Source organism: Balaenoptera borealis, assembly GCF_965194805.1.
Source record: "Balaenoptera borealis genome assembly, chromosome: 5".
Taxonomy (NCBI): Eukaryota; Metazoa; Chordata; class Mammalia; order Artiodactyla; family Balaenopteridae; genus Balaenoptera; species Balaenoptera borealis.
In genome coordinates, this window is record NC_138862.1 from 124723781 (window position 1) to 124747763 (window position 23983).

At 52.1% G+C, this 23983-nt stretch overlaps 1 protein-coding gene across 2 annotated transcripts in view; it reads right to left on the reverse strand.

Moving 5' to 3' along the window:
• SPSB4 (splA/ryanodine receptor domain and SOCS box containing 4) overlaps window positions 1-23983 on the reverse strand; it is a 91821-nt gene that overhangs the window by 22739 nt on the left and 45099 nt on the right. The gene's annotated exons all lie outside the window — the stretch shown is intronic.

Below are 23983 nucleotides of genomic sequence, written 5' to 3' on the forward strand. Positions count from 1 at the left end.
CCCGCTCGCCGCAACTAGAGAAAGCCCGCGCGCAGCAACGAAGACCCAACAGAGCCAAAAATTAATTAATTAATTAATTTTTTAAAAAAGAAGAAGAAAGAAGGGTGCATGTCAGCCGGGAGGGGAATACTGCTGTTTGTGTATTTTCAAAAGGTATCTTAGAAGAAAACGGGAGAATCTGACAGCACTGGCTGCTTCTGGGGAGGGTGGCTGGAAACAGGGGTAGGCAGGGAACTTATAACTGTTATTTTAAATAAACCTTATGAATGTATTCAGTGTAAATAAAATCTAAATTTAAAAAATACGGGACTTCAGAAGGCCCAGGTTTTAACGAATGAATAAATGACTAACTAGACCAGTGGGGTCTCTTTCCATGAACTAGTCTCTTCGCTACTACTCTCTGCCTTATGTGCTCCTCAACTTGGCTGTGTGTTTTAAGCCTCTGTGCCTTTGCACATGCTGTGCCCACCCCTGAAATGCCTTTCTCAGCAGGGCCCAGGTCTGATTCTAGGGTGTATACTGGGACCTGGCACAGGGTGCCACTCAGTACAACACTCTGGGTCTCTGAGGACTCACGCACACGCACAGAGCATTCATTACCGATGATCCCCTTGTGGTTTGTCTGCAGAAAATCAAGTCTCTGCTCTCACACCACCTCCTCCCTTGGCCTCATCTGAATGTGCTGGGAAAGTTAATTTGTAACATCGGCCTGAGCAAAATACAATTAGGAAGGGAAGCCCTGTAGCAACAAGTACTTGCAACAGAGGTGCCAGCAATGCCACGGTGAGGGGCCTGCCTACTGCCTGACTGGGGATAACTGATTTTGTGGATTATTCATGGCAAAGTTGTCGTCTGGGCCTTCACCTCGGCTGCCTTCCTGCCTGCCAGCTCAGGAATCCCATGGTAACGAGGCACCCCTGGAGAAGGGGCTGCCAGGCAGAGTGTCTTGGCTCTGCAATTTAACTGGCTGGAGGAGCTCAGCAAGGCCCTGACCCTCACTCGTCCCATCCACTGCCTGGAGGGCTTGGACCAGGGTCCCTCTGACCCTCTCTGGTCCCCATCTATACCTTGGAGGGGGCTTGGACCAGGTCCCTAAAGCCCTCCCTATTTGGAACTCTATCTGGAATTTTAAACATCAGCCAAGCAGGGCAGAACAGTGAGAGAAGCCCACTCTAGATAAATAAGTAAAATCTCCCATTGAACATCAGAGACAAGAGCAGGGGATGTAAGGAAGCCCCAATAGTTACAGGAAGATAGTCACATGCAAGGCACACACCCATGTGTAAACCCCGAACCCTAAGGAAATACCTCTCTTCTTTCAGGTCTCTGAATGGAAGTCACCATTGAAATGTGTCCTTGGCGTGACTGTCTTCTGTGGATGGTAGCATGGTAGGACAGGACATGGTTGCTACCAAATGAAACTTCCCAGGGGCAATGAAGTGATGCTATCAGAAGGATGGCCTTATCACCCTGATTTAACTGAAAGATCAATCATTTATAAACTTCCATTCTACTAACCCTTATGTTAGTTACTAATGGATTCCTAATGGTTTTGCCTCCAGCATCCTCTGCTTCCTTTTTTAAGTAAAACATCTTTGGATTCCCTTGTGGAGGGTGTTTGTTTCGAGACTTTGCCCCCTCCCACCTTCAGGGGTGGAGCCTGTGACAGGGGCTGAGCCAGTCAGCACATTCCAATCCAGTGGCCACGGTGATTGGTTGGGGGTGGGGGCGGGGGGCGGGGAATGTGACCCAAATGGGACCAATCAGAATGCATTCCAGGACCTGTGCTAGGCAAAGCTGGCGCAAGCATGCTGGCTCCTGCTGGATAAGGAGGGAAGGGGTGCCCCCAGGGGCTCCTGCAGTCATTTTGGGACCCTAGAAAGAAGAAGACCCCCAACCATGGGGCCTCCATCCAGAATGTGTGTGTGTTGGAGGCGCTTAAGGATGGTGCTCTGTGGGATGGGAGATCTGGAGATCAGTGTGGAATCACTGTCTTTACTTAGATTGTGTCTTTTCATGTAGGTTGAGAGGATGAGGACCTAAAGCCCCATAAGACACCCCTAAGGCACCACTAGGCTTGAAGGAAGAAGGGCTGAGAAATAGAGAGAAACCAGATCTAGATCCTGGCAACGGTGTCTGAACCCTGGATACAGGTGAAGTTGAAGCCAGATTTACCCCATAACTAAAAAGCACATACATTCCCTTTATCAACGTAAGGCAGTTCGGGTCAGGTTTCCAGTTCCTTACAAGTGAATACAACTAGTAACCTCCCCCACTGTGCTAAGTCTTCGCTAGATCCTGAACTTAAGTTCTTGGGCTACGATCAGAGGTCATTCCTGGTGGAAACACCCTAGTGTGTGGAAGAGGATCTCTGGTCCCCTGAAGAAAGGCAGGGGGCGAGAACTGACCTTAAGCGCCTGGGGTCTGAGAGAATCCCAGAGAGAGAGTGAGAACCCACAGTGGGCCAAGCCGCCCACATGCAGGAGAAGGTGCTACTTCAAGTGAAGATGCTACTACAAGGTGTTTCACACAGAGGCCTGAGGGCTCCGGAAAGCCCTCCTTGCCCAACCCCACTTCCCCCTGTGGTGCCTCAAAATCTACCTGCACAATTTTCCCAAGTTCAATGCAACATAAGAGAGACAACGAAGAGTCAGGGAATGTCTGTTAGAAGGGATCTCCAGGAAGAATACCAGCCGATGCCGGAGCTGCACAATCAAGGATCTGCTGTCCAGAGAGCTGAAGCGTCTGACTCAGGGCCAGCGGGGTGGGTCTAGGGCAGGGCACAGACTGGAGCCCCTGGGTTCTCACTTCCAACACAGAGTCCCTCCCACTGGCCACAGCTGCTCTCTGGTTAAGTCTTTTTTTTTTTTTTAACATCTTTATTGGAGTATAATTGCGTTACAATGGTGTGTTAGTTTCTGCTGTATAACAAAGTGAATCAGTTATACATATACATATGTTCCCATATCTCTTCCCTCTTGCATCTCCATCCCTCCCACCCTCCCTATCCCACCCCTCTAGGTGGTCACAAAGCACCGAGCTGATCTCCCTGTGCTATGTGGCTGCTTCCCACTAGCTTTCTATTTTACGTTTGGTAGTGTATATATGTCCATGCCACTCTCTCACTTCGTCCCAGCTTACCCGGGTTAAGTCTTTGCTCTTCTCTTTTAAATCTCTCTCCCCTGCTATGTATGCAAAGATTCTGCCACCAGGTGGCAATATGGAGTTACCGCATTCGGCGTGGAATTCAGTGGGCCTCATAGATTTCCTTTTACATAAAAATGTATCTTTATTCATCTCAAAAGATAATTGGCATATAAAGCTATGATTAATTTGAATAAAACCTCGAGGACAAACCACAAGATTATAATAGGGTTACACACATTGTCTCTTCTTTACTAATTACTTGCCTCTTTCTAACCCTGCTGAGGAGGGAATGGAGAGAAGCCAAGCTTTGAAGTCAGACTGGCCTGGCTGTGAAACCCAGCTCTGCTTAGCTGTGTGTTAGCTGTATGTGTCTTAGCTGTAGGTCTTAGCTGTATGTCTTCGAAAGTCACTCCTCTTTGAGCTCCACACTTCCGTCCATCTGTAACGATGGGTTCACTACTACTCTGGACAGGGCTGCCGTGAAGGAGAACTTCCTTGTTGCATCCCCAGGGCTAGCATACAGCAGGTGCTGATTAGGTCTCAGTTGAAGCAATGAATGCCGCACCTACTGAAGTGTTTGGCATAATACAGCAAGTACTCTATAAATGACACTTCTTATCAGAGGCAGAAGGGAAGCAGGTCTACCAGTGAAATTACAGGCCATGGGCAGTTAAAAAAAAAAAAAGGGAGGGGGGTTTGTAGGGGATGTGAGAACTCACCGGAGGCCAGAAATCACAGTGTGTCCATGGCTGCCCACGAGCTTACTGCATAAGGTTGATGCTTTTCAACCTCAGCGCACATCATCCCCCCTCACCATGCACCTCGGCTCTGAAACCCTTCTGGAATCCTCTCTGCCTCGTGAGGAGGGTCTGCAGGACAATTCCCATTCAAGTCTCTCCGTGAGCTCCCTGGCCTCACCTGTGGGCAGGGGGCTAACGGTCCCCAGAGCATGGTGTTAAAGAAGATTCTCGGGGAACAGGGTCTCCTCATCTAACACCGGCTCGAGGGCTGACTTCCCAGGCTCAGGGCCTCATTCTCTCCCTCTGCAAAACCTGCAGCTGGCTTGGCTGGTGCCCACGTCCCCTCCAGAGGGAACACCCCTCCCCCTTGGGCTGACTGGCCTTCCCAGGGGCACAGAATTCGCTTAACTTCAAACCTTCTCAACTCTAAAGGAGCAAATTATGTGACACCTTATTTTTCCCAGGTTGAACGGGCAGAGCTAGCACCTCATAAAGTGACCGGGAAAATATTTGGCTGGTTTTGTAAGCCGGGGCCACAAAGGCTCAGTTGTGATGGGTGGCCCTGCCCAGGTCTGGGCAGCGAGGTCCGCAGACAACCACTGCCCGCTTGACACCGGCCACCTGCGTGCAGAGGCCTGGCAGCCTCTCAGCCCCGCCAGGCCATCTCCTCCCACACCCTTCCAGACCCTGAGCTGCCAAAAACAACACCAGCCATTGGCCCTGCAGGGGGGGATCCTCGGGGGGCAGGGAGGCCCTCAAAGAAGCTTCTGTGGACTCGTCAGTGACAGCCACCCAGGAGAGGTCTGCAGTGTGTCTGGGTCATGGTCTGGCCCCAGGAGGGCTCCCCTCAAGGAATCCACCCTCATGCTTCCCAGCCTCCCTGCCCTTGTTCCTGCCATCCCCCCTGCCTGGACCACCTCTCCCTGTCCTCTCCACCCACGCCTTCCCAGTCCTGCCCAGCATCCCCCTCTCAGCCCAGTGCCTCTGTCACTCTGGGCCCACAGGGACTGTTCCTTTGCACGAGCTGACAGCACTCACTGCCTGTGCCTCTCATGAGGTAATGAATCACACCCTTCTTGGGGTGCCTCTTATTACTTAATGCTGGGATTATTTATTTCACTGACACCTCATTTATTTGAAACTTAGGGAAAGAGCTTTGTCAACATCAGTGAATTTGTCTGATAAATTATCCTTGTAAGCACCAACTTACTTTCAGCTTGATCTCTTTGGGTGGGAATTTTTCTAAAATGCATTATGCCTTCACTGTTTTTAAATTTTATGTTTTCCGTTTTACTGAGATATGATTGATACATGATACTGTATAAGTTTAAGGTGTACCACAATAATTTGATATATGCATATACTGCAAAAAGGGTACTATGTCCTCCTCTTAAATGAATTATCCCTAGATGGAATGGAATCCATTTTTGAGGATGCAGAATTAGAAAAGAAAATGCCACTTCTGGTACCGTGACCTTGCTCTGTTCGGCTCCCGAGCTGGGGGCTGTGTGCCCCTTTGCTGACTGGCCCCAGATGGCTATGCTTTGGGGGCTCACGCGTGCTGTCGCTGTTCTGTGTCCCTCCACATGGGTAGGTGGTCCATGCTGCGGGGGATGCAGTTGGTGTGCTTGCCTCTGGCCTCACCTACCCCCTACGCTCCCATCTGCTGTTTCTATTCTGTGAAGGGAGGGGGACGCAGATGACAAAGCGTGTGTCAATGCCAGTAGGATGTAGATGAACAGCAAACAGTATCTGAGAAGGGTTCCTTTCAAGGCCCCAAGTGAGTCTTCCCGTTCGCTCTCAGGGTTGGGGTTGTGTAGAGCTGAGGGTGCCACATAAGGGCATTGTTCCTATGCTGATGCATCCGTGGGGTGATGAGTGGGGTCCCCTGTGCCCATACAGAGCCTGACCCAGGGTAGCTCAGAGACAGGACCCAGCTGACTTGCTTTGGGATGCGTGACCTGGATGTGGCTCATCCCAGAGCTCCATCATCAGCTCTTACTTTAGAATCAATTGCATCCTAAAAGGGCAGCTGGGCCTGCAGGTGGAGCTGGCTCAGCCTCATCACGGGCTCCCAGGGGCCGTGGCTTCAGGTCGCTGGCGGCTGCCGTCTCCAAAGGATGTAGGTTTGGGACGGGTAAAGATTTCTAAAGCCTTGTTGCAAACAATCGCTGCATCTGATCTGTGGTTCTTGGGAAAACAGAGATGTCCAACAACTTTATGCAGCACACAAGACAGGCATGGCCACTTAGGAACCATCTGGTTTCTTGTAAGTTACCACAGCTGGTTCGGGCTGCAGTAAATCCTCTTTTAAGCCCGGGGAACAGAGGGGCTGCACAAAGCGCAAGCTGGGTGCAGTGACTACACTGCACTGTCAGGGTCCAGGGACGGGGGAAGAAAGGGCCTAGGAGGGCCCGGGAGACCAGGTTGGGTGTGGAGGCACAGATGTGGCCTCTCTCCTCCAGGTAGGGTGGCCCTGCTGCCCTGAGGTTGATGAGCTCTGCCGGGCAGCGTGTTCCCCCCGGCGATGTTGCTTTCCTCGAGCGGCTACTTTGACCACGAGGCATCTCGAAGGTACCCCTTGGCCACCTGGCCTTGGGCGCTGTTAGTGAGCTTGTAATCTCGCCCATACCCCAAATTATCCTCACTCAAAATTCTTATATACACAAAGCTTTACTTCCTGCTTGCTTCCTTTGACCTTTTTTTTTTTTTTTGGCTGCACTGCTGAGAATGCAGGATCTTAGTTCCCCGACCAGGGATTGAACCCACGCCCCCTGCAGTGGAAGCGTGGATTCTTAACCACTGGACCGCCAGGGAGGTCCAACTTCCTTTAACCTTTGTGAGACCCTGCCTGCCCCCCACCGCCAGCTTTGTTTCCTGCCATGCTCCATGTGTGCCACCTGCCATCTCCATTCCTAAACTGTACCAGGCTCCTTCCCGCCTCAGGGCCTTTGCACATGCTGCTCCTTCTGCCTGGAACACCATTTTGTTCACTCTCACCCCATAGCAGACACTTTACTAGTTTGTTCATGTTTCCTCTGAGCTTACAGGGTCCCTAGATTGGCCTTCTCTGATGCCCAAGACAGACCAGGCCCCTCACACACTCTCTCAGCACCCTCTGCTTCCCCAGTGTGACGCCTAACACAATAGGAACCACAGGATAATCTCTGTACTTGGCTGTGACATGTCTCCCTGTGGACTTATAAGTTCCATGGGGTGGGGTCCCTGGCTGCTTGTTCATGGCCTTATCTCCAGCACCTAGCACAGGGCCTGGCACATAGTTCACAGTCAGTAAATACTTGCTATTAATCAATGCCCACACCCTTCTCTCCAACTCGAGCCATGCCGAGCTGCCCCCAGACCCCAAGCCCTCTCATAACTCTAATCCCTTGCTCTTTCTGCCTGGATATACCTTTCTTGCCTAAGTAATTCCTGCTCTTTGATGAAGGAATGACTAAATCAATGAAAGCATGAACCAATAAACAAACTATCAGAATGTCAGAGAACTTATAATTCTCTGAGGGCCTCCACTGCACAACTGAAAAGGCACCAAATGTGTGGCAAGAGAAGTATTCACAGAGGAAAAGGCCCTTGCGTGGGAGTACTGCCCACAACAAAGCTCAAGGAATGCACAAGCGTCCTTCTCAAATGCTTTTGGGAAATCCTAAAAAGTCTCTGGTGAGCAAGGGCTGGTGAGTGGAAATGAGTCGTGCGGAACGTACTATGATGAATTTGAGATGGGCACGCGTCATCAGTGCATCTTGAACTTCGTGTGCTGTCTGTTGTTCAGCTTAAGGAAGGGGAAAACATTCATACAGTGGAAAGAACCTAGGTGTCCGTCATCTGGAGAATATTACGCAGGTAGTAATAAGAGCTAACTGGCAGTGATCACGTCAGCATGCCAGCACTGTGCTGGGCAGTTTGTATGCCTTATATTATTGAATCCTCGAGAGAACTTTGAAAGGCGGGAGTTATGTCCATGTTGCAGATGAGAAGATGGGGGTTCGGAGAGGTTGAGTAGCTCGGCCAAGGTCACAGAACTCGCTGCGGCAGAGGTGGGCTTTACCCCAAGCAGCTGGACTCCCAAGTCTCTGCCCCGGCTACAGAGCGAGCTGCTGGTCAGGGGTCTCTGGGCAGGCGTCCCCCAAGCTGAAGGTGAAGTGCTGCCATGGAAACAAGGTTCCCAGCTTCCGGCCCTGCCAGGTCTGCTTCCCGAGTCTTTAACCAGGTCTCCCCCAGCCTCCCAGCCTGGGGGTCTGCAGTGACCAGGGAGGAGGGGAAGGGCAGCTCTCAGACCATGCAGGCCAGGCCACTAGGGCACATGGGGCCAGCCTGTGGTGGGGCGGTGGTGGCCGTTCCCAAGGGGATGGCAGTCGGGCTCTAAGGTCCCCGTCCTTCTCCACAGGGAGCGCCTCCATTGCCGGCCTTGCACAGTCTGGGGGGCACGGTTAAGGGCGGCCCCATTCACCTCCCACCTGTCCTTCCGTAACTGCAGAGCTGCAGGTCCCATAAAGCCCGTCCTTGGCCTTCTGGGAGTTACATCCCTGCGTGGTCACCATGTATCTCCACCACCAGAAGAGCAGCTAGTTGGCTTGGGCCCTGGAAACGGGGGGCCTCTGAGCCGTTCACAGGAACTCCTTGTCAGGTGCATGCAAGAAGCATTCCCCAGAGAGCTACTGTGTGGTTAACGCTCTGGGCACCGAGGGCACCCTTGCCTTCTCTCTCTAGGCTCCAGGCTCAAGCCTAGGGCAGCCAGGTCCTGGGAGGCAGGGTGTCCCCTATACAGGCTCTAGTCCCCTCCATCCCTCTCCACCTGTTCAAGCCATCCTGAGGCATCATTCCTGAGCAAACGGAGACCTGTGTTGAGCAGATGAGACTTTACCCTCTGTACTAGTTAGCTAGGACTGCCGCTGTAAAGGGCCACAGGAATGTATTGTCTCACAGTTCCGGAGGCAGGAAGGCCAAGATCCAGGTGTCGGCAGGGTTGGTTCCTTTGGAGGCTGAGAGAGAGAGTCTGTTCCAGGCCTCTCCCCTAGCTTCTGGTGGCGTGCCGGCTATCTCTGGTGGTCCTTGGCTTGTAGACACAGCACACCGATCTCTGCCTTCATGTTCACGTGGCATTCTCCCAGCAGCTGTGTCTCTGTGTCCAAATTTCCCCTTTTTATAAGGACACCAGTCGTATTAGATTAGGGCCCACTCTCATGACCCCATCTTAACTTATTACATCTTATTTCCAAGTGAGGTCACCTTCTGAGGTACTGGGAGTTAGGACTTCAACAAATGAATTTTAGGGGGACACAGTTCAACCCATAACACTCTGTTTACTTTATGCCAGGGGAGACCAGGGTGATAGGGAAGAATGATGCAGCCCAGCAGCTGACTATAGCATAGCTGGGTTGACAAGAGCCCCCAGAACACCACTGGAGAGCCACGAAAGAAAGTGAGACTTTGTGCAGAAGACAGCACAGGGTGGGCAGAGCCATGGCAGCCAGAGCAGGGGGCCACGTGGCCGCCGCGGGGCCATAACAACCACTGCCGCAGACCCGTGGTTGCCCAGTCAGGCCAGGGCAAGACCAGTCAAGACAACGCCGCAGCACACATCTGAGGGCTGCACAGTCTACGACAGCCCCGAACAGAGGGGATTCTCAGAAGGTAAACATAAGCCATGTTGGACTTTAGGTCAGGGGGCCCCTAGAGGCCGGACAACCTCAGCACCAGCCTATTCTGATGCCCCAATCTCTTGTTCTTAACTAAATCTGAATTCACAATAAAAAGCCTTCCCGACAGGACTAACGACCAAGCTCACTTAACATAAATTCCCTCTAAGGAAATGGTGCCCACCCCCTAACCCCTGACCCTGGTCCTGAGACTGTGCGAGGCACTAACCAAAAGTTTGAAGCTTCAAAATATACATGTTAGTTTAATTAATTAGAGAATCCTTTCCTGGAAAATCAGTTGGCACTCAGTATCAGCAATCTCAAAAGCGAGCCATTATTTTTACTCCTAACAATCTACCATGCTGATCGAAATAAAAAGGACAGCAATTATAAGCAGAAGCATTCACTGAAACATTATGTGCAAAAGGGAAAAATTGGAAACAACCTAAATGTACAGAAGTGAGGATGGTTAATTACATGACGATATAACCAAATAGTGACATATTATTTACTCATTAACAATTAAATTATCCCACCAACACCACCACTACTTAGCACTCTTCTAGAAGTACTGGCCAAATAATTAGTAAGAGAAAGAAAGAAAAATTGTCATTATCTGCAGACAATATGCTTGTATACCTACAATACCCAAGAGAATCAGAAGGGAACCTACTAGAGAAATATGAATTCAGTGAAGCAGAAAATCACTGGTAATCAAAAATCAGCAGCTTCCCACTAGACACAGAACCAGCTAGGAAATATAGCGGAAGATAGGATTCCTTCCATAATAACTACAAAAAAAATGAAATACCTAGGGCTAAACATAACAAGATATGCGTAAGACTTGTAAGAATAAAAATTTAAATCAGACTAAAGGACATGACAGAAAACTTGAATAATGGAAAGGCATTTTATGTTTGCAGAGGAGTACTCAATAACTCAAAAACGCCAATTATCCCCTAAAATAACGTATAAATGCAGTATGATCTCAATTAAAATACCTTCAGGTTTTGGGGGACCTTACCAAAATGATTAACTAAGGTTTGTCTGGAAAAGTAAACACAAAAGAAGAAACAGAAAAACACTAAAATAAAGAATAATGAGGCAGGAGCAGTCCTACGGGTTATTAAAAGATTTTTAATCATAGCGCTACAGTAATTAAAACCATGTGGTCCTGGTGAAGGCCTAGACGGATGGATCAATGGAATGCTGCATTTCTCCAAGAATCGGCAAAAAGCTGCTGCTTGTAAGAAAGTGGTCTGGTGGAGAAGGAAGGGCATGGATTTGAGAGCCAGACAGACCTGGGCTGTCCTCCCAGCCTGTGTGGCCTTGGACGCCTGTGGCTTCTGTTCTGAGCCTGTTTTTGTTTCATGTGAGTATCGTGAGAACTTAAGAAGGTTATGTATGTAAAGTGCTCAGAACAGGGTCTCAAATGTACTCACTGAAAGGTCACTATTACTAACAATAATTTATTATCAATATTATTTTTATTTTAAAATTAATTTAGGACTTCCCTGGTGGCGCAGTGGTTAAGAATCCGCCTGCCAATGCAGGAGACACGGGTTCGAGCCCTGGTCCGGGAAGATCCCACATGCCGTGGAGCAACTAAGCCTGTGAGCCACAACTACTGAGACTGTGCACCACAACTACAGAAGCCCGTGCACCCTAGAGCCCACGTGCTGCAACTACTGAGCCTGTGTGCTGCAACTACTGAAGCCCACGTGCCTAGAGCCTGTGCTCTACAACAAGAGAAGCCACCGCAATGAGAAGCCCGTGCACCACCACGAAGAATAGCCCCTGCTCGCCGCAGCTAGAGAAAGCCCATGCGCAGCAACGAAGACCCAATGCAGCCAAAAAAAAAGTAAAATTAATTTAACTATTGACTATTACCACTCTGCCACCCAATCAGAGGCCCCCTGGCCTTGTGTTCTGTGGCACTAGCCACACCCCAGCTCCCCATCTGGTCCTCCCTCCATAATAGAGCTGCCTGCAGATCCCCGACCCATCCTTCCTCGCCTAACAGAGAGAGGCCAGTCCACGTCCTTCATGGGAGACAAGCAGAAAGTCCAAGTGAAGAGACCTTAAGAGATGCTCCCAAGAAAGGATCAAGACTTTGGGAAATGTGAGTCTTCCGAGAGATGGTGGTCAGCCTCGGAAACACAGTCTCTCTTGTTTCAAAGCCTTGGTCGTGGGCCCAGGATGGTATCATTGAAGCTCTTCCCCTTCTCAGGGTGGGTGAGAGCAGCAGTGGAGGAGATGGAGGAATCGGCATCGTGGGCCCAGGAGTCAACGAAGGCCCTGGCCTGACTTCAAGGATGGCCTGCGTTAGGGCAGAGGGTCACTGGGTCACACAGGGGCTGGGAGCTAGTGATGGAGAGTCCCCCCTGCAGGCTGAGTGGTCTGGCCTCGTTCTGGCCACCAACACAGACTTTCAAGAGAGAATGGAACAAAAAGAAATGGTATTTCAGGGTGATAAGCTGGAAGCCATGCACCAAAGACACCAGGTTGAGGACAGGGGACCCAGAGACAGGAAGGTCAGCCAGGACACTGATGCAGCTGACCAGGAAAGAGGGGAGAAGACAATGGGCCTGTTTCAACCATGGGGCACGTCAGGCATAAGGCTCTGGACCACAAATTTTTCAAGGGCCTTAAAAAATGTTTGAGCACTAGGGTGAATGTATTGATTCAAAAGCTACTGAAAGAAGGTTGCAAAATTAAAATTAATACATGTTAATTAAATATTTACCAAAAAAAAAGCATTGTGTCAAGAAGTCAAGTGCAACTCAGCTGACAGTTACACCTTCATTATATTTAATGTAGGATGTTGTGCATTTTTAACATGTTTGTTATGATGATGTTACCACCTGTGTAAGCAGCACAAGCTGGAAATGATAGATAATACCGAGCAGGGAATTAGAAACCCAAATGCCCTCCATAGTCTATGAAACTATCTGGCATAGTGCCATAGGATGGAACCCATCGGGGATTCCTATAAAGTCCTGCTTTTAGGCCTTGGAAGTAAATCTGGCTGGCAGGACATATTATTCTGTGACAATAATATTCTGTGACAATAATATTCTGTGACAATATTATTCTGTGACATAATATTCTGCGAAAGAGAGTCACAAGCTCCCTGAGGCTGGACAATGAGAGCTGCCTGCTCAGTTAGCTAAGACTAACAGAGGCCACATCAAAAGAAGTACGAGGTCCATATGAAAGGAGGCGAGGTCCCACTATAACTTGGGTTGGAGAGGCCCTGACTATGCATCATACCATCTACCTCCTTTGGCCACTAAACTCACTTGCTGTCTTATTAACCTACTTAGCTGCTTCCACCTCTGGCCCCGGGTGGTCATCACATCCTAGGTTTTCCTCTTCCAGAGGAAAGCATATAAGAAGCTTCTGACTGAGGCAGAAGATGCCTCCAGTTCTTCTGCCTTGGGTGTTATTTCTACGCCGTCGATGCTCTTCTTACAGATTCCTGAATCCAGGCACAGACTCAGCCCAGACTTGCTTGCAAGGGTCTCCTGGTTGCCCACCAGTTTGAACTCAAGATCTCTAATAATGCCACATCTGCTCCCTGGTCCTTCCCCATCCTGTGAGAGTTCCTCTGTCCACAGTGCCAGCCCTGGGTTACGCACCCCCACCCCCGGCCCCGCCCAGCCTTCTAAGCCGAAAGCAGTGGGGGCAGATTACCTAAAATGTTCCAGGGGGACAGGGCACCGAGGGTTCCGTGCCATTCCAGCATGCCAGGTCCCAGCTGCTTCCCAGGAAGTCTGGGTAGGCATGGGCCCTCCCCAGTCACTCCCCTCACAGAGAAAAGTGAAAATTCCCTCCTTCCTCCTGATGTCTGGGGCCTTGCAGTCAACAGAGCCAGATGACATTAGGATTTATATGAGTTTTGACAACATCAAGTCCCAGCACAGTCTCAGGGGAGCCGGGGAAGGGAGCAGCTGGGGGAGCAAGGAATGAAAAAGTCTGTTCTGAGCCCCAGGACAGCCCCTTCCATTATGCATTTGTATTCATCCTGTAGCCATGGTGCTCCAGGCAGGGGCCCAAACAATACAGAGGACACAGCTGTTGAGGAGCTTACAGTCTCAAATTTTCCGCCTCGGAGTAGCCCGGAACTCCCTTCCTGAACATGCCCTCTGCAGTCTGCCCTGGGGCAGGTCCCTCCCGGGGCACTGCAGGGGCTGCAGGATCGCCCGCAAACCTAGCATCACGCCGGGCAGCGGTCCCCGCCTGCCCGGGCCTCCCGTCCCCACTGCCACGTCCAGGCAGGCCCAAGACAGGGGCCGGGGCCGCTCTTCAAGTGGGGACAGGCTGGTCACGCCCTGTCGGGCAGCAAGAATATATAGTTAGATAGTCAGGACTTTATCTGACACACTTTCTCGTAAAATGCTTCCCTGGTGCCCTGTGAGGACGCTGCTAGATCCCCCCTGTTCTCTGAGAAGGAAAGTGCAGCTGCAGAGAAAAAGTGTCGGGTCGGGGACAAGAGAGTCACGGGCAGGAGGGTGGAGGTGACACCAGGAGGGGAGTGCCCTTACTGCAGCTACTGCCGTGAGCGCCGGGGGCACAGCCTCACTCAGGGTGACCCCACCTGAGGGGCGAGGGAACTGGGGCGTTCACAACGCCCCTCTAGAGAGTGACTGCAGCTGCTCCAGGGCAGTGGGTGGCCAGCCGGGGCCCACGGCCAGAGGGAGGTTTCAGCGCTGGGGCAGGCGCAGAGCTCAGGCCACGGGGCCCGGAGGGTCGGCCGAGAGTGACGGGGCCTCCTCCAGTCTCAGCCCTACCAGGCGAGTGGTTTCCACTTGTTTGTTGCAGGACTTTTGGGATGGGCTAAACAAAAGGCCAGGAGCAAGCGCAAGATCCAACCCGTGTTCTCCTCAGGCCGACTCAAAAATTGCCTCCTCCGAGAAGCCTGCCCTGCTCTGCTCGCCCTTCCCTGGGCTCAGGGCACAGAGTGTGTGCAGGGAGCAGCTGTGCAGCTCCACCGCCTCCGAGGAGGCTCCCCGAATCCAGGCACAGACTCAGCCCAGACTTGCCTGCAAGGGTCTCCTGGCTGCCCACCGGTTTGAACTCAAGATCTCTAATAATGCCGCATCTGCTCCGGCACTGTGGGCAGAGGGACCCTCACAAGATGAGGCAGGACCAGGGAGCAGCTGGGCGGCTGCCCCGTCGGCCACGTTGGCCTGGTGAAGGCCGGCAGAGTCGCTCCTCGGGATGCGCTGTGGGAGCCAGCACAGACCTGCCCGGGGCCAGAGCACAAATTCCGTGATTCACCAAGTTCCCAAGCACCTACTGTGTGCAGCGCCGCGGTGGAGAGAGGGGTGGGCAGCGCCCAGTCAGCGTGGGGACGCCCGGGCGGGACAACAGGGGCTGCCGGTGGGACCACAGGAGGAGGAGGAAGATGGGCACGAGCTGTGCCAGCTGCAGAGGGTGCCCACTGGACTCCACCGGGCCCCGGGCAGCCCGGCTGCTGCAGACACTGCTCTAGAAACAGCGCGAGCGTGCCCAGCTACCAGTAACTAAAGGGAACCAGGCCAGGCCGGGTGGCATTTGTTCAACGTCCACGGCATGCCGGACACTTGGCTGCCTTTTTTTATAGACACCACCACACTAAAGCCCCCCGACATCCCAGGGGGGAGGTGCCGCTACCCCCCACTTCCCAGAAGAGGAAACTGAGGCCCAGAACATGGCCAAGACTGCCCAAGGTCACACAGGAGGGTTATGTGGTATTAGGGGAAGGGGCTGTTTGGCCCGAGTTCAGCAAGGCGTGGCTCAGGCTCTGGATGGTTGAGGAAGTAGGCACATGGCTCTTCATACCCAGCTGGTAAGAAGGACCCTTGGCTTCCTGTCTGGGCCCTCTTGCAGAGGTTGAGCTGCTTCATGAAAATGTGTATGTGTGTGATCGATGTGTGTCGGAGGAGGGGGGAGGGGAGGGGAGGGCGCAGCTGGGCCTGGCAGCTGGCACACAGCTCTCCTCCAGCACTGCAGGGCGGCAAGGTGGCTCTGGAGATCCGGAAGCTTCCCCAGCTGTGACTAATCCACTGGGGCCTCGAGCGCGGGTTAACCTCTCTGGGCCTCCTCTTTGTCACCTAAGGTGGAACCTTCTGATGAATTAAATTACACCTCAGTTAGTGTAGCAGAATAAGCATGTTTGGGGAATGAGAGAGACTCTGGTTTGGATCCTGGCTCCGCCACTTATTGGCTGGGTGACCTTGGGCGAGTTAAGTGACCTCTCTGAGCCCAATTACCTCATTTACAAAGTAGAAAAGGAAGTAACATCCGCGCAGCAGATTGCTGGGAAGATTTACACTATGAAAAGTGCTGACCACAATATATGGCATGACTACATATTTTATCATTGTTGTTGTTGTCATTATGTCCAGCTGGCATTTTTAGCTTTAAGTTCCAAGAAGCCTTGATTTCTCCCTACAGACTCTTATTATGAAAAGGATCCGCTTCATCTCCCTGCGTGACCTCTGCAAATGTTCCCGCATCCGCGGGGCTGCCCAGACCCCTGACCTCCTCTCCTGCCTCTGAGTGGGGGTCCTGGCACCTTTCATCTCCAGGCAGGTCAGGCTCAGCACCCCACACCACCCCTCTGCTCAGAGCCACAGTGCGGCCCACAGCCCCTGCTGAGCAGGGCCGAGGGAGGGAGACGGAGGAGGAGGAGCCCAAGCCCGAGCATCAGACTGTCCTGGAAACAGACCGGGCAAGTTGCTTTACCTCTCTGAGCCTCTTAATAAGGGAGAGCAGCCCCTCCCTGCAGTGGAGCACGGGTGAAGGAGTTGATAAGATAGCCAGTGTATGCTGGCACAGGGAGGGGCTCCCTCCGGGTGGAGGGGGCAATGCCTCCTCTCTCTCCCTGCCTTGGGTCGGTGCCGGGCTGCTCACCCAGCCTGTTTTCCTCCCTGCTCTTCCTGTTCCGGGGAGCTGAGGGCTGGACGATCACCCCAAGCAGTCAGCAAGCTTGGGAAGCCATTGGAGAGGCTGCGAACCCCACAGCAGGGGACTGAGCCCTCTTGCCAGCCATTCCTCCAGAGGACCAACTCATGGGCAAGGCATGGCAAAGCCGGCAGCTGCCTGGGCTGCTCCAGCAGAGTCTCGCTGCGTCCCAGCCTCAAGCCTCACTCCTGGTGCACAGGGGCCCGCAGAGGTGCTAACTGTAACGGTGATGAAGGCCTTCAGGGCACTATGTCCTAATCACCCCTCCGTGATGGTCGAGAACGGAAGATGTGGTTAGTGAGGGAGCAGGGCTTGGTTGGGCACAGGTTGATTTCACCCTGGAAGTCTTCCTTTTGTTTGCCCATAATGATATCATCTATTAGTTATCCAGTCCTGTTTTGCACCACATTCTTTACTTCCAGTTCGTGAATGATGCTAAGAATCAAGCCCCCCGCCCCACCTTGCAGAAGAAGAAGCTGAAGCTCGAAGAGGTGAAATACCCTGCACCAGGGCTCCCAGCTGGGGACAAAGGAAACTGAGACGTGAACCCCGCTCAGCTTGACTCAAAGCCACCCCAGGCTCCTCGTCCCCATACTGCTAACTCTGGGTTCATGGCTTCTTGCAAAGTTTGCTTCCTGCTGGGTCGGACGACACACTGACCACTGAGACAAGCAGCAGCTGGGTGGGCCGGCCCCAGTGAATGCCAGTTTTGCTGAACTAGCTAGGATGTGAATGAGCCCTACCTCTGCAGCTGCTTTTCAAAAGGAAGTTCTGCAACAAAAGGAGGTTGTCCTCCCCCGTCACTATCGCTGTAGGTTTCAGCCTGTGTCCCCTGGCCTTTCAGCATGAACCTGGGCCCCTGGCACTACCTGCGGTGGGCACTGCCATGGGAGCTTGTCCCAAGCAGAGCTGGCGTCCACATTCTGGAGGGCAAGCAGCACCTGCTCTGCTTAATTAAGTCGTTTGTCAGCATTAACAGACTGTGGCAGAAAGATCAGAGAAGCAGGAGTCTGGGGTCTGCACTCGAGCCCGGGCTCTGTCACTAACATGCAGGGGAGAGCGGAGCACCTCCCTTAAAACTCTCTGAACCGCAGGCTTCTCACTTGCCAGATGGGGCTAAGTATGTCCTGTCTTTTTGCTCAGGACACTTTGGAGGGTCAAAAACCATAGAAAGTGGATTTAAAAGTTGAAAACCACCTGTAAGAGGCATTATGCTTGCTGAGACAATAATTTCTATCATTAATAACAATGCTTGTTTATGGTACTCTTACTCTATGCCATTTATTATTAGAGACTTTACATGCACCATTTCACATAATCTCCACAACAGCCCCTAGAAGGTAATTATGGTTTTCATCCCTGTTTTACAGAAGGAGAAATTGAGGCTTGGTTTCCAAGCATTACGGTGCCCCAGGGCTTGGTCCTGATACCTCTTCTCTTTAGTAGGTACATCCATTACCCCAGGGATTTCGCACTGTGTCATGGTTACAAAAGCCATCTATATGCTGGACCTCTCCCCTGCACTCCATATCCAACTGCACCTCTTCTTGGATGCCCGATGGGCATCTCAACCCTTACATGTCCCAAGTCCAGCTCCTGACGACCACCCCCAACCTGTAGTCTTGCCCATCTTGGATAAAGGCACCTTCATCCTTCTAGTTGCCTGGGCCCCAAACCTGGGGATCATCCTTTACTCTTTGACTTTTCTTTTTCTCTCAAAAAGAGAAAGTGTTGGTCTCACTTTCAGAATACATCCAGCATCAGCTACCTTTCATCACCACCATTACCATCCTGATCCAAGCCACTAGCGTCTCTCATTTGTATTGAAACAGCCTCCTAACTGGCCTCCCTGCTTTTACCCTCACCCCCCCAAAAAATTTATTCCCAAGACTGCAATTAAAGTGATGGCTGAAACCTAAGGCAAATCAGGTCACTCCTCTTCCCCAAATTCTGTAGTGACTCCCCATCTCGTTCAGAGAGAAAACTGAAGGTCATACTTGGTCTGCCTCCCCCCACCGCCTGGTTCCTCTCTGGCCTCACCCCCTGTGCCTCTTCCCTTCACCTTTCAGTTCCAGCACATGTGACCATGTGACTCAGGGCCTTTGCACCTGCTGTTAGTTCTGCCTGGAGAGCTCTTCCCAGATACACCCACATGGCTCATTCCCACTCCTCTTTCAAGTTCTTTGCTCAAATGTCACTTTCTCAACAAGGCCTTCCTCAGCCACTTTATTTAAAAATCACAAACTCCAACTTCCCCCAACACACCCTAGCCCCGTCCCTGATTCATTTTTCTCCATAGCACATATCACCAGCTAACAGTTTATTATTCACTTATTGACTGATTGTCTATCTCCTCCTACTAAAACATATGCTTCATAAGGACAGGGATTTTTGTCTGTTTTGTCCCTGAAGTTCTGTATCCCCAGTGCATGGGATAGTAGGAGGTGCTCAATTAATATGTACAGAGTGAATTTTTAAAAAATTACTTGCCCAGGGTCCCATGGTAGTAGAACTGGGGTCTAAATTCTGGGCTGACCCTATGTATATTCCCAATCTGGGAGGCAGTGGAGGGCGAGGGAGAGAGAGAGAGAGAAAGAGAGAGAGAGAAAAAGTATTCTGCTTAGTATTCCCCTCAATTTATGAACAGTCTAGAAGGGCAGCAGGAGCAGAAAAAAGGGGTGGGTGGCCAGCATCACCCAAGACTGGTGTTCATAAATGCCCCCGTCCCTCCCACAGTAGATATACCTACATCTCACTTGCTGCTTTGAAGAAACAAAAAGCGCAGTTCCAAGCAGGCTCTAAAGTGACTTTCCCCAGGTCAGCCAGCTGATTAGTGGCAGAGCTGTCAACATCCACAAATTCTGAAAAGATTTCTGTGAAATCCCTGAAAATTGGTTTTTCAAAGATAACTGGCTATTGGCAAATTCCCTACGGAATAAGGTAAGGGCTTCTGTCCAAGTGCATTCATCATCTCATCTGGTTCCTGACCCTGAGGCCGCTGGCACACACAGACCTGCTTGTGAAAGTCTGCGTAAAGAAGTCATTGCAGTCGAGGAAAATGACAGGGTCAGTTGTTAGAAACACCCCATGTGCTCACCGTCCTACTCTCCCTCCCTCCCCCGACCCCGTCTGTCACACCTCCACACCTTCGCTCTAGCAGCCCCCCGTGGCCTGCCCTGCTCCTTCAGGCTCTGCCCAACCTGGCAGAAGTCCCTTCCTCTGCAGAGCCCTCCTTGATTGGATATCTGTGTCCCCTGTGTGCCCTCTGTCCCTGTCTGAGGACTGTGGGAACCTGGGGCTCCTACTAGACTGTCCTACTCTTGCTGGACATACGGACTGGACCATGTCAGCCCATCTTTGCAGCTGCCCAGGTCTGGCCTGCTGGGGGAGGTAGAGAAGGCTCAGCCAGTGTTTGGACAGTGCATACTGACCGGCTGGATGAAGAGGAGGATTTGTCCCACACTCCCTTTCCTTGAGGACCAGTAACCTCTAGCTGGGGTTGGTCCCACTCTTGGGGGATGTGGATGCCCCCATAAACAGGATCGAGGTTGCCAGGAAGGGCTCCTAGGTGCACCGACCGGCACCTGAAATCCTCCTGAGTGTCTCATCCAGTCACAAAGGAAGCACGTTGCAGAATGGTCCCATTTGTGGATTTTTTTTTTTAGTTTATTCAGTAAATTTATTGAGTAGATGGCATAAGCATAAAGAGAACAAGACAGGAATCTGGAAATCAGTATTTGGATACGGATACAGATGCACTTGTGTATGCCTAGAACACATCTGAGATGCTCTACAAGAAAGTGGTCAGAGTGGGCCTGTCTTAGTTGGGGTTCCCCTGAGACGAGGCTTTGGGTGCCGGTAGTTTTGGGGGGAGGCAATCTCAGGAAATAAAAGTGAGGGAGAGGGGAGAGTGAAACAGGAAAGGGAGGAAGACTAGAGAGGGAGTGTTAATGAGTGGACACAGCCGGGGGCTCGTGCTCGGCCCCTCTGAGCAGCTGTGTAGAATGCGCCTCAGAGCTGCCCCACTGGAGGCTGGGGAGCCGGGGACACTTATCCGCTGACCCCTGTGCTCCCAATGGTTGAGGGGAGCCCTCAAGGTTGTACCTGTGCCCAGCTGCGTGGCCACCTGCAGCTCCGGGGAGAGCACAGCGGATGGATCCTGCCCTGCAGGAAGCACCAGGCCTGGGACTGCCTGCCACTGTGGGGTGGAGGGGATGGGGGGTGGGCACCCCAGGAATCATATAGGAAATGGGGATGGTTAGAAAGCGTTAGACTTTCCACAGTTCTATCCTTTTGTAAGTGTTGATTTGGAAAGGACATTAAGCACAAAGAAGCAGGAAATTCACCTCTTCTCCCGCCACCTAGATAACCTGCTTGGAGCACAGCCTTCCAGCATTATTTTTTATAGTGTGTGTCAGTGCGGTCCCTGTAACTTTGTGCCCTCTTTGTGTGTCCCCATGTAGCACGGGGGACGCCTCCCCTTGGAGCTGGTGCTAACAGCTCAGCTGTCCAGGGCAGGGGGATGGCCGGCCGCCGGCCCACTTCCAAGCCAGGCTTGGGAAGGAGTTTGAGGTCCAGATGGAACTCAGAGGGGAGGGCGGCCCCCCACCCCACGGCACAGAGCGGATTTATCGCCGACACCGCCGCCTCCGTCCCAGCTATTAAACACGGTACTGCCCAAGGGGCCAACAGGGCCTTAAATCTCTGCCCCGGGGTCACTTCCATTTTCCTGCTCACTGAGCACGACCAAACTTTGGCTTCCTAAAGAAAAGTCTATCCTTTAAGGTTGTAAGCGCAGAAGTATCCCAGCACCCGGGTCCCCGCCACAGACAAGGCAGGGACTCCTCAAGGAGGTGGCTGGGGACACTCACCATCCCTCCCCGCCACCCCCCCACACCCCCCCCCGCCAGCCTCGGCAGGTGGGCTTGGCACTCGGCTCTGGGCCCAGGTCCAGCTCTGCTGCCCCCGGCCAGCCCAGGCAAGCCCCTTCGCCTCTGGAGCCTCTGCTTCCTTACCTGGAAAATGGGTACGTCACACCTGCTCCCCAGGACAATTTGGGGATCAAACAAGGACATGGATGTGAAGCAGCTGCCACGGTGCCTGACACTGTTGGGGCCCCAAAACTGGGGGCCCCGAGAGCACACCCGGGACTTTTCACCTCCTGCTGGGTCCCTCCCCTGGGCCCACCTCCCTGCGTGGCCTACCTCCCTCCACCATCTGCTGGCATCCTGTCTGCCCCCCGTCCACAATCCCCCCCCTACCCCCCGCTAACGCGGAATCCTCTGTGGACACCTGGCTTTCACATGCTCCTCCAGCCCCTCCCTCGCCTCCCACTGTCTACCTGCGGATCTCAACTCTGAGGGAGCGAGCCGCACGCCTGCTGCCCCACCGCCGTCCACACTGCCTGCCACGGGAGTCCCACGAGGACAGCCCTTCTTCGAGACAGGCCCAGAGAGCTCGTGCTCCGAGCAAGGGTCAGGGTCCTGCAGGCGAATTTGACTACAAGGGCTCAGAAGCCCTGGTCCTCTGTGTCGCATGGCACCTCTGGGGCAGCTGTCCCTGAAGCTCTGGGCAACCTCCACGCCCAGCCCTTCCCCCCCTTAAACACAAGGCCTGCTCCTCTTCAGGACCAATGTTCCCACGTAAGACAGCACGGGCTGCGGGTCAGCTGACCCGGGAGGTCAAAGCTCGGCTTCATTTTTCACCAGCTGAGTGACCCTGGGCAAGTCCCTAGGCCTCACTTTCCCCAGGAGGAATGTCACTAGCAACCTAGCTGTCTAGTGTTCTTAGGAGGAAAAGATGCTGATAACAGAGCCTGGGTCACGGTCTCATGCCACCATAGTGCTGACTCGTTGAGTGTGTCCTATGTGTCACTTTACAGCTATTCTGTCACTAATCCTCACTCTGCAAGGCAGGTCCTATTAGCCTTGTTTTACAAATGAGGAAGCTAAGACCCAGAGGAGTAATTTACCCAGAATCCTAGCCCACACCTGCCTGGTCACAAAGACTGCTCTTCAGAGCCGTTACCTCTTACACGCACATACCGTGTGCCGGATGTGTAAACCCTTTATGTGTATATTATGACACGTATGGGCCTTACAACAGCCCTTCAAGGTAGGTACTATTATTATCATCATCATTTCACAGATAAGGAGACAAAGGAACTGAGAGGTTAAGTTATCACACACAAGGTTACACAAGGTTAAGTAACATATACCAGCAGCAAGGCCAGAATTGGAACCCAGGCAGTTTGAGGCCAGAGCCTGTACTCCTAACTGCTACCCTCTGTGTCTCTTCCCTGCTTTGCCTTCCTTTGTTACATGCGATCCTTCCAGCAACCCCTGAAGACAGGTAGTATTAACCCCATTTCACAGCTAAGGAAACTGGGGCTCTGACACACAGCAGGTGTGAAATTAAACCAGGAGACAATGCACTTCCAGCTGTGAAATAAAATGGCTCAGAACTTTCCTCAAATCCTTTCTCTATTATTACCTTCTGGAAAAGCTCTCACTGGGGGATGAGGCTGCAGTTACCTTAGTGACACTGTATTCCTTTCTTGTCCTCCAAGTCCATGCTCTAACGGCACGGCCCATTCTGCAGACTCTAGGCTTGCCGAAGCTCAATGGATGCCTTAAGGACGCTGTAGATCAGACACAAAATCAGACTGCAAAGCACCAAGAAACCCTTCACCCAGAATTCTGCTCAGCTCTGGGGCTTTGGAGAGTGGCTGGCCATGTGGCTGGCTCTGTTTGCAGGAATTGCACCAAACACCTTGGGAATCCCTGGGGAGAGGAGCTTCTGGCGGCAGACCAGCAAGACAAACACTGGGATGCATCTTGTTGGCTCCATGCCCGCAGTGAAGGCAGACATCATTAATCGAGCAGTGTTCTTTCCCATAGAGGCAAGGCAGGGCCTCTGGATCCTTTGCAGAACAATGTTCTAGTCAGCACCTATTGGTCAGAACTACATTTCTCAGCTTCCTTGCAGCTAAGAGTGGTATGTGATGTTTTAACCACTGAGCTATAAGCAGAAGCATAGTAGGGTATTTCTGAGACATCCTTTTAAAGATAGCCAGTGTGCCCTCCTGCTCTTTTCCCATCCTACTTCCTGGAATGTAGGTGCCAAGGCTGGAGGTCTGGCAGCCATTTGAGACCATGAGGTAACTTAGAGAATGAAAATCACAAGCCGGGAAGCTAGAGCAACAGGCAGGTGGAGCCTGAGGTGCTGATCACCTCCTGGAGCCCCACAATATCCTTGGATTGCCTGTTTCCAGACTTGTCTTAAGTGAGAGAGAAATGAACCTCTACTCGTGTTTAAGCCTATTATTAGGGATTTGGGGTTGCACACAATCAAACCTAATTCATACTGATATACCTCTAACCCTCAATCATCCTCCAGGTGTACTTCTGGCATGCTCTCCAATTTGCAGGCCCCTGAATCTATCAAGCTGCTTTGCACCCCGAGCCAGTACCTGCCGCATGCCGTTCT